Here is an 18005-nt window from a genome sequence, read left to right as displayed (position 1 = left end):
AGCTTATGGAAATGAATGTTGAAACTAAAATAAATTAATTTAAAGAAAAAAAATGTTCTGAATGGGAAACCAGGGACAAAGACTAAGCTGTCCTTGAATTGGCTGTATTAAATGAAGTATGAGTTAATGTTATGGAAGAGATTCCTGTCTGATCAGCTAATAATAAAGGTAGTTCCGCAAATTGTATTATGCCTAGAACATCTCCACCATATCCAGTCCTAGTCTCTCTCCTGAGCATCTCCACTTGCTTAGTGAATCAAATGTGCCATAGGGAGCTCCAACTCAATGTGTCAAAAACACAACTCTCTGTCTTTCCCCAAAGATCCCCTTCCCAGCAGAGCTTTCCTGTTTCTATCAAGGGCAACACTGTCCCATTTTCTTAACCTGAGACATCCTCTCCCCTTCATTCTTCCCACTCTACATTTCCAAACAAACACTAGGTCTCCATTACTCTACCTCCACAACATTTCTTGTATCCCTCTCCTTTGCTCTGCTCCCATGGCCAAGCCCTCATCATCTTTCTCCCGGATCTATTGCAATAGCCTCCTGATTGAACTCTTGGCCTCTTGTCTAGCTGCCCCCATGACTGAAATATGCTCCTTTCCCACCTCCACTCTCAGAATCCCATCTTCAAACCTGAGCTTAAATGCCACCTTCCATGTGAAATCTTTCATGATCTTCCTGGTTGCTAGTGCTTCTCCCATAGTTACTTAGTATATGTGTGTGCACATACACATACATAATCTACAAATAGTTAATATTTATGTAGAGCTTACTATGTGTTGGGCACTGTGCTAAGTACTTTACAATTATTATCTTGTTTCATTCTCACAACAAATCTGGGAGGTAGGTACTATTATTACCCTCATTTTACAGAAGGGAAAACTGAGGCAAACAAATGCTAAGTGACTTGCCCAAGGTCACATAGCTAGCAAGTGTCTGCAGCTGGATTTGAACTCAGGTACCCCTGACTCCAGGACCAGTGCTCTATCCACTGTGCCATCTCGCTGCCCCCCAATCTAGGTTGTAGGGTGGCATGGTGAAAGAGATTGTTCAGTTTGCTCCTATTTTCTCAGCCTCCCAACTATTGACTCACTGACTATATGTGTTTCCTAATAAATACCATTGTCTCTCTGATCTGGGAAATTGTAACAAAAGAATCTATCATTCTTCTTCTTCTTCTTCTTCTTCTTCTTCTTCTTCTTCTTCTTCTTCTCTCTCTCACACACACAGACACACACTCTTCTCCTTTCTCCTCCTTTTCCTCCTCTTCTTCCTCCTCCATCTCCTCTCCCTCATCCTTCTCCTTCTTCTCCCTCTAAGCCCCCAGTAAGAAACAGCTGTGGACCCAGACAGACTTTGAGATTTCAGAAATGAGGTGCTTGGGGCTTGTTCTGAGTGTTTGGGAGCCAAGAATAAGGTGGTATAGGATAGAGGAGAGGTTTCTGAAGGATCGGGAAGCTTTCACTGTTGGGAAATAATACTATTTGCATTAGCATAGTATCATGATGAACTAACTTCTATTTCGACTGGGAAGTCTGACTTCCATTCAAAAGTAGGAATAACACTTTGTTCTCTACCAATCCAAGGCCTTTACTATATAATAGTATAAATATAATTATCTGTACTTGTATCTTATCCCTTAATTAGACTGTAAGACCAATGAGGGTAGGAATCATAGTTTATCTAAACTTTGTACCTCCACTACAACCCATATATTTGTATATTTGTACACAATGGGTACTTAACGTTTGTTGAAATGAAATGAAACTATGGAACAGGGTGAGGGAGAGGAGATAAATGAGAAGGAAAGAGTTTTCACTTACACACCCCATCCCCCAACTCTGGACCATCACCCTTTGGGACTGTATCCAGTTCAATTCAACAAGTATTTATTAAGCATCTCTTTCAACAAATAGTATTCTAAAGAGGAATCCATAGGTTTCACCAGACTGCCCAAAGGGGCCCATGACACCTACAGAAATTTAGAACCCCCTGTGTTGGAGAGGGATACAATAGATATATGTAAAAGTAAATACAATAATATTTGAGAAGTGGGAGAAAAATAACAAGGGGGATCAAAGTAGGCTTCCGATAGGAAGTAAGTTTTGAAGGAAGCTCAAGATTCTAAGACGCAAAGATAAAGATAGTGTGCATCCCATACATGGGAAAGAACCTATTTCTGAAAAGGCATGTAGGAAGGAGGTGGAATGCCACCATTTCCTTCAGAATGTGGCCCCCATTTGAATATAAGCTACTTGAGGGCAGGGACTCCCTGAGAACAGCAAATAAGCCAGTTGGACTGGTATGTAAAGTTTGTAAAGGGGGATAATATGAAGTAAGTCTGAAAGGGTAGGCTGAAGTTCACTGGAAGGGCTTTAATATGAAATTAAAGACTTTGCATTTGATCCTAGAAGCAAAAGGGAGCCACTGAAGATTCTTAAGCAACATGGGTGAACATTTCTCCTCTTCCTCCTGATTATGCCAATGGGTCTAATATGAGGAATGGCTGAGCCCATATTGGGGCAAAATCCTTTTTTTAAAGTGGTTGCTTCTCATTCCATTTTTCTGAATTTCAAACGATTATTTTATGGAGATTGGCTGAAGAAACAGTCCTCAGGGAAGGAACGACCACACCAGAATTTTCAGGCAGGGCCACCCCAAAGGAAAGACCACATGGAAGGATTTGATCCTTTTACCATATTCCAACCCTTCCTCCTGCTTGTCACTGAGTTTTCTGTCTTAAGGAGTCCAAGATGCAGACAGCACAGAATAGCACTTTTTCATTATCATAATTCAAATTACCTGTTTAAGTCGGTCAAATGAAAAAATAGCCATTCAGCCCCCGCATGTGGCCTGGCAGAGGGGACCTTTCGAAGTGTGTCCTGATTATGAGATGAAGTGGTCAGGCCCTTCCCTCAACCCTGGGCTGACAGACTTCAGTCTCCACGTGCCATGAGCTCATTTCCTGGTGTGTATGTGTGTGTGTGTGGTGTGTGTGTGTGTGTGTGAGTGTGTGTGTGTGAGTGTGTGTGTAAGGTTCTATTTCAGCCTGGCTCCATGCAAACAAGGCAATTTACTGTGACCAAAAGGGGCCCAAATTACATTTGTAACATAGAAAAATATTCTCCGTGCCAGGTCACTCATGTGACTGGGGGTAGGGGTGGGGAAAGATACTAACTCACGAGAGAGCCCCGACAAAGCAGGTTCAAATAGGTTCAGAGGGAGAAGGGTGGGGTGGGCCCTGAGGAGGGGGGTACCTGCAGATCACCAGAGGCAGCCGTGCTCTGCCTTTGCAATTCTGTACTACAATCAAGTCTTGACATTTCAGAGGTTCAACCAGTATGACCATAGGAAAAACTTTGTGGCTTCCTTCGAGGGAACGATGAAGAGCCTGGATATGTATGACAAGGGCATTGTGCTCACCACCTACTCGTGAACCCTTACAATCACATTTGCAAGCACTTATCACAACATGAAGGTGTGGAAGGGAATGGAAGAATCAACTCATCCAACTCTGACCCCATTTTACAGATGAGGAAACTGAGGCAGGAGGCAGCATGGTATAATGACTGGAGTCAGGGAACCTGGGTTCGAATCCCACCTCTGATGATCACTACCTGTGGGATTCTGGGCAAGTCCCTTCTCCTCCCTTGGCCTCAGTTTCCTCTTCTATAAAATGGGGGGTTAAATTTGAGAGTCTCTGAGGTCCAGTGCTGTCAGGATATTGCGGTTTGGCTACAGCTCCTTCTGCTAAACCACATTGGGATTAGTCTCAAAAATAAGAACTGGAAGAGACATTAACAACTAATATGTCCAATCTATTCATTTTACAGAAAAGGAAACAGAGGCCCAGAAAGGTGAAAGAACTTGCCCAAATTCACACAGGGAGTAAGCCTCAGAGGCAGGATTCGAATCCAGTTCCTTTGACTCTGAAGGGCTAGGTGGCACCAGAGTGCAGAGAGCACCACTGTGCCTGAAGTCACTCATCTCTGTAAATTCAAATCTGGCCTCAGATATTTACTAACTGTGTGACCCTGGACAAGTCACTTGACTCTGTTTGCAGAAGGAAATGGCAAACTTCTCCAATATCTTTGCCAAGAAAACCCCAAATGGGGTTCCAAAGAGTCAGACACAACTGAAACAACTGAACAACCTCTGACTCCAGAGTCTGGCTCTTTTCAGCCTTCAGAGCTTGTTAGTCCATGTGCCTGTCTCACTTTCTTCTGAACCTGGTCCCTTAAGCCCATCTCCAGGAAGCCTTCCCTGATATACCCCATTTGACTCCCATCCCTCCTTAACACCCACTAATCCAGAGGTCACATTTCTGGCAACCACAGTGCTTCAGAAGAGAGAGCCCTGAACCTGGTAATGAGTAGGGAAAAAAGGCGTCAGGCCAGCCGAAATTGCTGCCACAAAAGCACTGCACCAGAGTCACATGCTTCACTCCTTTTAGGCTTCCACTCATAGCCTGGGTGACTCATTTAGCATAGAATGTTTAATAAGGCTCAGTTATCTAGCTTCAAGTAGATCAAAGCCAGCACAACGGGAGGAAGGTTCTGGCGGAGGGGAGAAGAAGCGGAAGGGACAGCTGAAAGCTAAATTGTTGTTCATCTTTTGTTTTTGAAGGGGACCAATAACATCGCAGGCGAGGCCTTGGTTTGAGACTGAGCCGTATTGAAGTGAGGCAGCGTTGTGCAAAGGCATCAGCCTTGCTTTCTCTTCTAGAGCCATCAAAGTCCAGTGACATGACAAAAGTCAGGATCACTGGCAATGGCCTGGGAAGTAATGGATGACCTTAGCATCTTTGATGTCTGACCAAACTCTAAACCAGGGGTGGGGAACCTGTGGGCTTGAGGCCACACAAGGCCTTCTAGGGCCTCAAGTGCAGCCCTTTGACAGAATTCAAACTTCACAGAACAAGTCCCCTTAATGAAAGGATTTATTCCATAAAATGTGGACTCAGTCAAAAGGTCTTACCCAAGGATCTAGAAGGCCATATGTGACCTCAAAGCCACAGGTCCCCCACCCCTGCTCTGAATGCTCCATAGAGCCTGCTTCAGTCACCTTTGTGAACATCGGAACAAATGGTTCTCACCTCCCCATTCCACCAGGTAAAATCTTCCCATGCCTGGGGAAGACACCCACCTAACTCACCTGTGGGTCTGAGGCCTACTGGTCACCCACAACCTGGTTTAGCCCATCTGTGGGGCTGGTTTTTCTGGGGTGTGGCCACTGTACATGCCACAGCTTCTTGGAGTCTCATCTGAGAGTCAAATTAAAGCCTAACATAGGGAGGAGACAGAAAATCTCAAAAACAGACATAGAATTAGATAATGTGCTATATGGCCAGCAATCAAGATTCATAATGATGTTCTCAGGAAAAGGCAAAATTCACAAAAAATATTTCAGCAGCTTTTTTGTATGTGATAGCAAAGGTGGGGGTGGGGTGAAGAACGATCCTTTATAAAACAATTTTGGTTTTGAAGTTTCTTCCAATTCTCCCATGTCCTGTGTTCTAGGATTCCTTGGGGCTCTAATATTCTGTTCAATTCCACACTCTGTTTAAATTTCTACTTCTTAGTAGGCTGCTCTTGTCTTGGGCAAAAAAACAAAAATTTGTGTGCTTTGTTGTTGTGAGTCTCAGATGAGATACTGCTGTTCAGTAGTTTCGATTGAGTCCAGTCAACAAATCAACAGGTGATATAGAATATGGGAAGCTAGGCAGTGCAGTGGATAGAGCATGAGGCCTAGAGTCAAGAAAATCTGAGTTCAAATCTGGCCGCAGGCACTAACTGTGTGACCCTGGGCAAGTCACTTACCTGTTTCCTTCAGTTTCCACATCTGTAAAATGAGTTGAAGAAGGAAACAGCAAACCACTCTTTGCCAAGAAAACCCCAAATGGGGTCATAACACGAATGAACAGTAACAATAACAAAAGTGCTGGGTCAACTAGATGGCACAGTGAATAGAGCACCGGCCCTGGAGTCAGGAGGACCTGGGTTCAAATCCAGCTTCAGACACTTGACACTTACTAGCTGTGTGACCTTGGGAAAGTCACTTAACCCCAACTTCCTTGCCTTCTCCCTTAAAAAAAAAAATAACAAAGGTGCTATATAAATATTTCTTTCCTTACTGCAACGTCTTCCCTGAAGGATGGACATCTAGTCTCTACTTGAAAGGTTCCAAGGATGACAAGCTCCCTTCTTTCCAAGATGGTCCATTCTGCTTTTAAAAAATAATAGCTGTCTTTTTAATTACTAAAACTTAAATACACAATAATAAAAGAAAAAGAAGCATTATATACTTAAATATTGAAACAAATACAAAAGAAAAAAGAAAAAAGCATGTCATGTGTACAGCAGAACATAAGAAAGGATTCAAAACATATAGCAATAAATTTCCATTTCAAGAAAGCCTATAAAATAAATACTAAGCATTGTTTTAAGAGCAGTCCATCTTTTCTATCACATGCTGGCCTTCCCCACTGTTTTCTATTGTATTCTACCAGCCTCTCCCAAAAAGCTATCCTTGTGCCCATTCTTCTTTGGAATAGCTCTAATTATTAAGAAATTTTTCCTTGCTTCACAGTGGTCTCACCCATTGCACCCTTCTCCAGTTGCACCCAGCCCTTGTCTATGTGGTCAAGCAGAATGGGTCTAACCCTCTTCTATAAGATGGTCCTTCAGATATTTAAAGACAGAAATTCTGTGTGTCCCCACTCCCCTCATCTTCTCTTCTTCAGGCTAAACATTTCCATTTCCTTCAAAAGATCTTGCTATACCATAGTCTCCAGTCCCCCTCACCAGCTTGGTCTTTGTGATACATACATACATACATACATACACACACACACACACACACACATATATATAATTTGTCCTCCTCACCCTTCAAACACATGCGCGCGCGCGCGCGCACACACACACACACACACACACACACACACCAGTAGACTATAAGGTCTTTGAGGACAAAGTCATCATAGTTTGGGTTGTTTTTTTTTTCTTTTTGGAGGGCAATTGGGGTTAAGTGACTTGCCCAAAGTCACATGGCTAGTAAGTATGTCAAGCTTCTGAGGTCAGATTTGAACTCAGGTCCTCCTGACTCCAGGGTCGATGCTCTATTCACTGTGCCACCTAGCTGCCCCTTTTTTGTTTGTTTTTAATCTTTATATCTCTAGCACCCAGCCCAGAGTTGGCACTTATTAGACAATTAATAAATGTTTGCTGTTTGTTGTTGGATAATGCATAAAGGCCTAAGAGAAGATAATGAAGTGTTAAGTGAGATCCAACAGTGAAAGATAATTACTAGTTGGGAGGAAACCCAACAGCACCTGGTTACAAAACTCTATAAACAGTGAGTGCTTAATAAATGTTGCTAACTGATTTCAGGAAATAAAACATACAGTTCTCAAAGTAGAGTTCACAGATCCCTTGGAAGCCTTTCAAGGAATCTGCAAGATCCAGACTATTTTCTTTTCTTTTTTTTTCTTTTGGAGGGGGGAAGGCAGGGTGATTGGGGTTAAGTGACTTGCCCAAGATCACATGGCTAATAAGTACAGCAAGTGTCTGAAGCCAGATTTGAACTCAGGTCCTTCTGACTCCAGGGCCAGTGCTCTATTCATTGTGATGCCTAGCCACCCAAGACTATTTTCGTAATAATACTGAGACATTAATACCTACTAAGATTTGTTGTTTTGTTGTTGTCATTTTTCATTCATGTTCAACTATTTGTGATCCCATTTGGGGTTTTCTTGGCAAAGATACTAGAGTGGTTTGCCATTTCCTTGTCCAGCTCATATTACAGATGAGGAAACTGAGGCAAACAGGATTCAATGACTTGCCCAGGGTCACACAGCTAGTAAGTGTTTGAAGTCAAATTTGAACTCATGAAGAGAAGTCTTCCTGACTCCAGGCCCAGACTCTATTCACTGACTGACTATTAAGATAACCCTCTCTTTTTCAATTAGACATCTGTGTGAAGCCAGATTTTCTTTGTATACTTCAACCAAAGTAATCTATCACAAGTTTGAATGCAAAGTAGATATTAGAATCTGTCTTCTATTAAGCCCGACATTAAAGAGATTTGCAAAAATATGTAGACAATGGCACTTTTCTCAATGATTTTTTGTTCATAAAAATGTCATTTTGTTAACATATGATGTTTGTTATTGTTATTTTAATTAATTAATATTTTACAATTTTATCTTTTAAAAAATTGTTTTGATCTTTTTGGAGAGGGAAGGTAGGGCAATTGGGGTTAAGTGACTTACCCAAGGTCACACAGCTATTAAGTGTTAAGTGTCTGAGGTCAGATTTGAACCCAGGTCCTCCTGACTCCAGGGTTGGTACTCTATTCATTTTGACACCTAGATGCTCCTATCTTTTAAAATTTCAAATGTTATATATATATATCCCACATCAACAAAAACTCTTTGAGGCCTTAAATAATTTTTAAGGTTATAATGGTGTATTGAGACTAAAAAGTCTGAGAACTTCTGATCTTACTAAAAACTTTTGAAATCTTCTAACTCCCTTCTTTTTTCTTCTTTCCTTTGAATTACATGAGATAGTATCTCCAGATATTCAGTCAAAGCCCTCAAGTCAGGAGTACCTGAGTTCAAATGTGACCTCAGACACTTGACACTTACTAGTTGTGTGACCCTGAATTTTTCACTTTACTTCATAACCCTCTTCCCTCAACTGTTCTCATTCTGCTGATATCTACTAACTGTTCATCCAACAGCTCCAGGACTAGGGAAGGCTTTAGGCACAATTACTTGGCAGGCTTGGTCTTTGAACTCTCCTGCAACCACTATCAGCTTCTCTGACCCGTAAATATTTCTTCTTTTATGTAGCTTCCTCCCCAAACTCTTTCAGTCATTGAGGACCCCCATTCTTTCACCTCTCTTTTAGAGAAATCTGCTCTTGGAGAAGTAACATATTAGTCATGGATACTTTAGTGCGAATAATTATTGGTGCATATGTTATCCCTCCCAAAGGCATTTCTTTTTAAGTCACCTCAAAAGTGGAATAAAATGTTTGCTTCCCTATTTAAAAAATTGAGAACCATGGCCAGTATAGCAAGAGTAGACTTACTGTACGTAGTATGGGCCCTGTGCCTATGGTTATCATTTTAATTAACATTATTTTATATTTAGATTCCACTTTATGTTATAAAGCACTTTCCTAGAGGCAGCTAGAGGACTAGACCTGGAATCAGGAAGACCCAAATTAAAATCCATTTTCAGACACTTACTAGCTGTGTGACCCTGGGTAAGTCACTTAACTTCTGCCTGCCTCAGTTTCCTCAACTGAAAAATGGCATAATGACAGCATCTAGCTCCCAGAGTTGTGAGGATCAAATGACATAATATTTGTTAATCACTCAGCACAGAGCCTGGCACATGATATTCTTAATCCTTCCTTCATGCCTGTGAAGAAAGTGGTGCAAGTATTATTATCTCCTCTCTAAAGATGAGGAAACCAAGGCTCAGGGAATTTAAATGACTTGCCAGTGGTCTCACAGATGCTCTGTGATGGAACCAGGATCCAGACCCAAATCTCTTGACCCCAAGTCCAATATGTTTTCCACGACCCACAGTGCTTTTCACAAAGTCTTATTTTCTTGACAGAAATGGACAGTTCTTTCCCCTATGTATAAAACCAGCCCTGCTGCTACTGTTGTGTTCTAGTGGGCATTTTCAGAAAAAGGCTGACCAAACTGGAATGTTGCCAGCATCTCATTCTACTGTAGCTGAGAAAGAGAAATATGGAAACGTGCCATGTCTAAAATGTCCAAGCACCTACTTCGAGGAGTTTAAAGGGCCAACACAGCTATAAACTTTGAATGCTTTTCAAAATGGGGGAAATGATTTCTTTCCTCCTCTCAATTGCTTTAGAACTTTGCCTGGTCCTCTCATATACACTTACCACATTAAACCAGGCCATCAGGATCTGGGGAGGTACCTAGTGTAGGGATCTGCCCCACTCTAAGCAACATTGCTTACAGAGACTAGAAACATGTCCATGTCTGGGAGATCACTTTTTTGCTCTCCTATCTTAGAGAAGGGGTATAGGGGTTGGAATTATAGTTATTTGTTGTTGTTCAGTCATGTCTGACTCTTTGTGGCCCCATTTGTTGTTTTTTTTTTTGCAAAGATACTGGAGTGGTTTGCCACTTCCAGCTCATTTTTCAGATGAGGAAACTGAGGCAAACAGGGTTAAGTGACTTGCCCAGAGTCACTCAGCTAGTGTTTGGGACCAGATTTGAACTCAGGTCTTTCTGACTCCAGGGCCAGTGCTCTATCCACTGAATCTAGCTGTCCCTGAAGGGTGATATACTTCTTTACCAAATAATCCTTTTATCTCCTTTGACAAGCTCCTCATGCTCTCAGGTTGTGAACACCTTGGGTAGAATGTAAGCTCCATGAAAGCAAGAACTGTTCTGTCTTTGTATCCCAAGCACCTACCATAACACCTTGTACTTTGTAGGTGGTTAATAATTGCTTGTTGGGTTAAACTAGAATTATTTATGTAGCTAGGTTACACAAAGAATAGAGTGATGGGTCTGAAGTCAAGAAGACCTGAGTTCTAATCCTACCTCAGATACTTACTAGTTGTGTGATCCTGGGCAAGTCACTTAACCTTGTTTGCCTCAGTTTCCTCATCAGTAAAATTAAAGGAAAGCAGCTAGGTGGTGCAGTGGACATAACATGGGCCCTCAAGTCAGGAGTACCTGAGTTCAAATGTGACCTCAGACACTTCACATGTACTAGCTGTGTGACCCTAGACAAGTCACTTAACCCCATTGCCTCACCAAAAAAAGAGAGGGGGTTGAATTCACTGGTCCCTTCTAGCTTAAAATCTATGATCCTCTGATATTAGACTGTAAATTCCTTGAGGGCACACACTCTGTCTTATCCTTCTCAATCACAAGTAAATGCCTGATGAAGAAGAAAGGAAAGGAGTTGGAGGGAGTTTGAGGGGGGTGGGGGTGACTACCTGTTTCATTAGTTCAGAGTTGGGATATTCAATGTCTCCTGCATTCAAAGCAATGCACAGTTGTATCTATGGACAGCATAAGATCTTCCTTAAGCCCTAGTCTTCATTAAGAAGGGTCTTCTTAAGACCCTTGCTTCAGTGTCTTTACCCAGTGCTGAAAAATCCCCACTGGGAGCTGACTAATGGACAGAGCAGACAGCCTCATTGGAAAAGTTCATTACCCACCCCTTTTCTGTTTATCCTTGACTCCAAAACAAAGCAAAAACTTCAACAGCCACCATATCCTCCCCACCCGAGACTTAAAGGATGGAGAAAACCTAGTACTCACTGCTGCTGCTGAAGCCCAGGCAGGGAGATAAGAGGGGTCTTTGAACTACAGAAAAACAGTCAGGGGCTGACTGACACCTGCAGTCCAGCAAGATGGATGGATAAACTTTTAATTTATTTGGGCAGCTTGTGTTTGGAGGGTCTCCCTGACACTCATCCCAACCCATCCCTCAGCCCCACCCCAACTTCTGATTTTGCTAATGATAAATGACAAGTTATTAATTAAACTGTCCATAGTGATAAGGCCTGAGAATGTTATCCAGCAGAAGAAAATGTATAGCATTCCTTCCCACCCACTCCCTCCTCCTTTCCCCTCCCCCTCACACCATCCCATTGACTGGAGGCCCCACTCAGCTCTCTGGGCCAGCAGAGCCCCGACTCACCCAGCAATATCCTTGAACACCTTGGCTACCTAATAACTGTCTGGATTCAAGGCCTGAGAAATGGAAGTGTCTCCTGGGGCCTGCACAGTAATTAACCTTCTAGAATTCTTGAGGCAGGGAATTGTTTCTCTTGGGATATTCCCACAGGCCTTGTGTAATACGAGGCTTAGCCCCATGAGACTGGGCTTATTATGAAGGGATTTTCACAGTTAGCTCTAGCTGTGGATCATGGAAATGGGGGAGAGAGCATTGTTACTTAACATTTGGGATTTCTGACATAAAGCACATTATACTTCATTCCTCAAAGTTTCCAGAGGAAAAAAAATAAGAGCAAAACAAACCAATCCACAAATACTAATGTAGCACCTGGGCCCCTACCCCCCACTCATGGGACTCCAAGTTGTTGTTCATCCTTCATACTCAAAGAGGACCAATGACATTAGGAGATGATGTCTTGACTTGCAGGTGAATTGAATTTAAGTGAGGCAGGGCTGTGCAAAGTCACCAACCTCACTCTCTTCTCCAGAGTCATCAGAGTTGAAGGTACTGAATGAGTATCACATTCACTAAAAGCGATAGCTCTTAAGCCCCCACTATTTTCCTCTAATCAGCCAGAAGATACAATTAGGTAAGAGCAAAGGCATTAAAAAAATAAGAACATTTACAATAGAAATTCTTCATGAACTTATTATAGATAATCCCATAAATAAATGAATGAATGAACCATAACTGTGGAGACTGAGCATGCATAGAACTCATATATGAGTAGCACACATGAAGGGGTGATTCACAGTTTTAATGCTAGGACCACTGATATTTTTTGCTAATGTTATTGTCCTATTTCCACTGGCCCTGCACTTGGCTAGGTGTCTCTGTTGATCGTGTTTCTCCCTAGATCCCCATCTTGTGATGATGAGTGTGTTATGTTATGATGACCTTGCTGGTCCCCTGGTAACTTCTGGGAATGCGGTCTCTACTAGTACATTGCTTTGCTGGTCCCACACACATAGCCTCTGCTAAGCATTATTTATTTCACACTTCTAGCTCCTGGGCTCATCCCTTCTGAGCCACACAAGTCAACTTAGCTCTAGTCTGCTAAGTTATAGTGTCTAAAACCTCTCCCCGATAGGGACAGACCAACACCTCTTTAGCCATAGCTACCCCAACCAGCTAACAAAAACTAGGCAGTGCACCTAGACTCAGATTAAGTTGTTGTCTTCTCTGTTTTTGGGCAGAGACCAAACCATCAAACTATCTAACTTAGAAGTGGACATTACCAATGTCATCTTTATATTAGCAGGGAAATTAATTTGAGCTAGAACAAAAAGACAAGCTAAGGAATCACCCACCTAGCCTGCATTCCTGTAGTTTGTTAGGTATATCTTCCAGGAGCAAACTCTGATTACCTTAGTGCTGTGTTTTGGCCATTATTAAAATTTCAATTCTGGTAAACCACCTGTACTTAATAATTTCATAGATTAAAATTTCATCAGTATGGGTAGCTCTTCCTTCAATACATGCCACAACCCTTCTTTTTCTTCATGGCTCATCTTGCTTCTTCTTCCTGTTCATACTCCAAGCCTTTCCAGTTTTGAATTGCAAATTTGAAATGCCAATTTACATTCCATAGGCATAGTCTTTGAGAATACTGGGTCACCTTCATTGAATAGATGCTCTGTGGAGGGGTTGGGGAAGGTCATGAGCTCTATTTTGGATATATTGACTCTGAGGTACCTATGGGACATCCAGAAGGAGATGACCATCAGGCAATGAGGTTAGGGATGGATCTATAGATATGTGAAAGAGATTATACTTGAAACCATGGAAATAGTTGAGATCACCAATTAAAGAATATAATATTGGGGGTTCTTTTTTGCATCATGACCTCATTGGGCAGTCTGATGGAGCCTATAGACTCCTCAGAATAATGTTTTTTAAATGCATAAAATAAAAAGATTACAAACAAAACCAATTCTGTTCAAATACAGTTATTAAAATGGTCACAAGTCCTAAGTTATTCTCTTAGTTTGTAAAAAGAAAAAAATAGGGATCAGTACAGAACCCTGAGAGGCCCCTATGATAAGGTATCAGGAGATGGAAGATCACCAAAGGGGATTACAAAAATGTAGTCTGACACATAGGAGGAAAACCAGAGGGGAACAGAGGCCCAAAGGCTAAAGATGGAGAGATTTTCTGGGGAAAGGGGTGGTCAACAATGTCAAGAGTTACAGAGAGATATAAAAGAGGCAAGAGAAAACTGTTACAATGGAGGGAAAGAGCAGGAAGGTGAAAGGGAATGGGGTCAAACTTACTCTCATTGAATTTGGATTAAGGAGGGAATAATATACACACTCAATTGGGTATCTTATCCTACAGGAAAGTAGGGAGAAAGGGGATAAGAAGGGCAATGACAGAAGGGAGAACGGGACAGTGTCAAAAGAGAAAATAAAATAAGGGGGGGGCAGGATAGTATGGAGAGAAATCCAGTTAATCTTTCACAATACTATGGAAGTGTTTTTCGTAACTACACATGTAGAACCTATATTGAATTGCTTGTCTTCCCAGTGGGGGTGGATGAGGAGGGAAGAAGGGAAAGAATCTGGAACTCAAAGTTTTAAAAATAAATGTTAAAAAAATTGTTTTTTACATGCAACTGGGAAATAAGATATACAGTCAATGGGGTATAGAAATCCATCTTGCCCTACAAGAAAGTAAGGGAGGATGGGGGGACATAAGAGAGGGTAGATTGGGGGAAGGGGTATTCAGTATGCTTGCCATCTTGGGGTGGGGGTTCGGGAGAGATGGGGAGAAAATTTGTAACTCAAAATCTTGTGGAAATGAATGTTGAAAACTAAAAATAAATAAATTAATTTTTAAAAAAGAATTACAGAAAGGTCAAAGAAGGGATTTGAGGAAAGACCATTTAATTTAGCAGTTAAAAGATTGTTGGTAATCTTAGACAAAACAGTTTCAGTTGAGTGGTATGTTGGGAGCCAAATTGCAAGGGATTGAGAAGTGAGTTGATGGTTATGCAGGTCATCTGAGATCCATTCAATGGGAGGCCTACCAGTGTTTGTTGAAATCCCTAAATTTGACTAGAGGGTGGGGAAATAGAGATAGAGGAGAGGAGTCTTTGTAGGAATGGTCAGTTAAAGGTAAGAAGACTTGATAGTCTGGGTTGAATGAGTTTTTTTCTTAAAATGAGGTAAATTATCAATAACTTAAGGTCAACAAAATGACCAACCACAATCCCAGAAGACCAATGATGAATCACCATGCTAACCACCTCCTGACACAGAAGCAACTCAGGGTGCAGCATAATTCAGATATTTTTTTGTATGTGGCCAATGAAAGAAATTGTTTTGCTTGACTATGCATATTTATTACAAGAGTTTTGTTTTTCTTTTTTTTTTTCCTTCCCAATGGTGGTGGAGGGGTAGAATTGAGAAAGGATAGATTTTTGTTAATTCAAAAAATGTGATTTAATTTAATTTTTAAAAAAAGAATGAGGTAGACCTGAGCATATTTGTAGGCAGTAGTAGAGTCAGTATAAAGGGGAAAATTGAAGATGAAAAAAAGAATGATTAATTGGGTAAGCTCTTGTTTTGGTGGTGAAGTTGATAAAGTGCCAGCCTGTAGTCAGGAAGACCCAGCTCCCTGAATTCAAATCTAGGCTCAGACACTTACTAACTGTGTGACCACGGTCAAGTCACTTAACCTGTTTTCGAGCTCTTAGAAGATGAAGGGGAAGGAGAAATCATGGACAAATGTAGAGGGGCTTACTTGGCAAACAATAGGGCCCTATCTTTCTCAGAGACAGTAATAAAGGAGGGGAAGATTGGTAAGAAGAGAGATATTGAGACGGAGGATAGAGGTGACAGACCTCATGGCAAATGGCCTCTATTTTTTCACTAAAATAAGAGGCAAGGTCCTCTGGGAGAGGGAGGGGGGGGAGTAAAAGCACCAGGGGTTTGAGAAAAGAAGTAAAAGTTTAGAACAGCCACTGAGAGCAGAAGGGTAGAGAATTAATCAAAGAAAGATTGAAAGATTACTGTGCAACGATGGGAACTTGAGATTAGATACCTGCAAATTTGTGGTGGACTCAGTATCTCGGAGTCACCTCCTCCAACAACATTCAACCACAGGCACTCATCCAGCCCAGAGTACAAATGGAGAAGATAAATAGTAGGGCTGATTCAGTGGTGACTATTAATTGGCAAGATGTGAATGACAATTGGACAGAGGAGCAAGGGAGGCAAGGGTAGAGGACAATACGTAATTGAACTGGTCAACTCTCAGGTCAAGACTATTATTGTTGATTGTTTATCCTTCAGGACATCAGGAAGGGGATGCCATGACTTGCAAGTGAATTAGATTTAAGTGAAGAACTGTGTAAAGTTCCTCCAGAGCCATCTGGGTCCAGTGGCAAGATATAGATCAGGATGATTAGAGATGGCCCAACCAAGACAATTAAAGAAGAGGAAGAGAAGAATAAGGGTAATGGATTGGAAGACTAGGAAGGGGCAAAAGGATGTGTAATTATGAGTACAACGACTAGATTTGGGGTGAATGAGGAAAAGGGAGAGATAGAAGTAAGGACAGAAGATTGTAATTGGAGAGAATTTCAGAGTTCAGAACAATGGGGGTAGTACAGTTATGGGTGATGCTGTCTCACTCCTTCCATCTTTTTACTCCTATGCACCTAATCACTGAGACATGGCTCTTTCCTGGGTTTCCCTGGCTATCCTTTCCTGTGTTGATTGATCTTTCTCCCATACCCCACCCCCACCCCACCACACTCCCAGCTCAGTGGTTGTGGTGGGAGAGTTGGGACATTCCTTTGCTACTTCCAGGATCTCCCTCCATCACTCAATAATCTCTTTTCCTTCAAGGTTCACTCAATCTATATCACTCAATATTCTGGTAGTTGTTGCCTTTCAATCTCCAAGGCACTCTTTTCATTAAGGAGTTCAGTGTCTGGCTCAGTCTTTCTTGCCCAATTTCTTCCCTCACACCAGGGAACTTCAACATATATATTGATACTCCCTCAAATATCCTAAGGTCTCTTAAGTTACTCATTTCCCATTATATTCCTCCATCCACCTCAGTTATACAAAGAGATTGTTACACCTGTAATCTTGCCATCATCCACAATATTCCAATTCCAAGTTCAGGATCTCTGAAACTTTTGTATCTTTTTATCTATTATCATTCCACATAACTTCATCACCAGGCAGCTAACGCAAGCCTTGGCTGACATCACCTCCCTCAGCTTCCTTTCCCCTCTGATTGGAGAGCTGGAGGGTGAAATACCAAACTTCTCCCAAAACCTTCCTTTCTAGAAGGAAACAGGAAATTTGGGCACACTCCATTCTTTGCCTGACTTCAACTCCATGGAATAAGATGACCCCCCCCCCACCTCCATGCCAGGTACCTCCCTGGTGTCTTCACCACCACTTTCCTGCCTCTTTTTGTGCCTTTTCTACCCCCATTAGATTGTAAGTTCCTTGAAGGCAAAGACTCTTTCTTTTTATTAATTATATACCCTATTGCTTAGCACAGTATCTGACACAGTAAGCGCTTAATAAATGTTTATTGTATTGGAACTTTAAACTGGGTTCTCACTGCTGGAAGGCAATTTTTTACATCCTTAATTAGCTCACTATCTCATTTGTCACATCAGCTTTTCCAAATATTTTCATCCCTTCTCAACTTTCCCATGGCTCCCCCTCTGCCAATCCTCTCAGCTGAGAACCTTGCTCCACATTTTAACAAAAAAAGTAAGTCCATGTACAGAGAGTTCCTTCTTATTCTCTCTTCCTCCTCTCATCATTCCAGATTCCTCCAGATGTCATCTTTGGGTGGTAGCTGGGTAGCTATGCTTATGTGGTTCCTGAGGTTACCCAAGCTTTTGCCATTCACATATATGGCAGTGGAATATCTTGTTTCCCTTAGTAACCTTAGGAAGATCCTCGAGGGCTCAGACTATTTTATTTTCTCACTATATACATGTAATATTTATTATTTACTATGCCCATTACCGAGCCCATTGCTTTGTGAATGAAGTTGATTTCAGTAACTATTCCAGCAGAGATGCTCCTAAAATGTTCATCACTCTGTACTTCTCTTCTCCAGGGAGCAGGTGGGGAGACTGGTGGTCTGGTATTCAGACTTTGTATTTCAGCTCTCAATTCCAGCCAGAGAAGTTAATTTCATAATTTTTTTTTGGTAACTCCAAGGAAATCCTTTCTCTCTTTTTGGATTTGTTAGGACCACACAGGAGACATAC

The sequence above is a fragment of the Petaurus breviceps genome, unplaced genomic scaffold (genome assembly GCF_028583685.1).
Source record: "Petaurus breviceps papuanus isolate PSGF00001 unplaced genomic scaffold, PetGlider_PUasm1.0 90750, whole genome shotgun sequence".
Taxonomy (NCBI): Eukaryota; Metazoa; Chordata; class Mammalia; order Diprotodontia; family Petauridae; genus Petaurus; species Petaurus breviceps.
Note: the sequence above shows the minus strand (reverse complement) of the source record.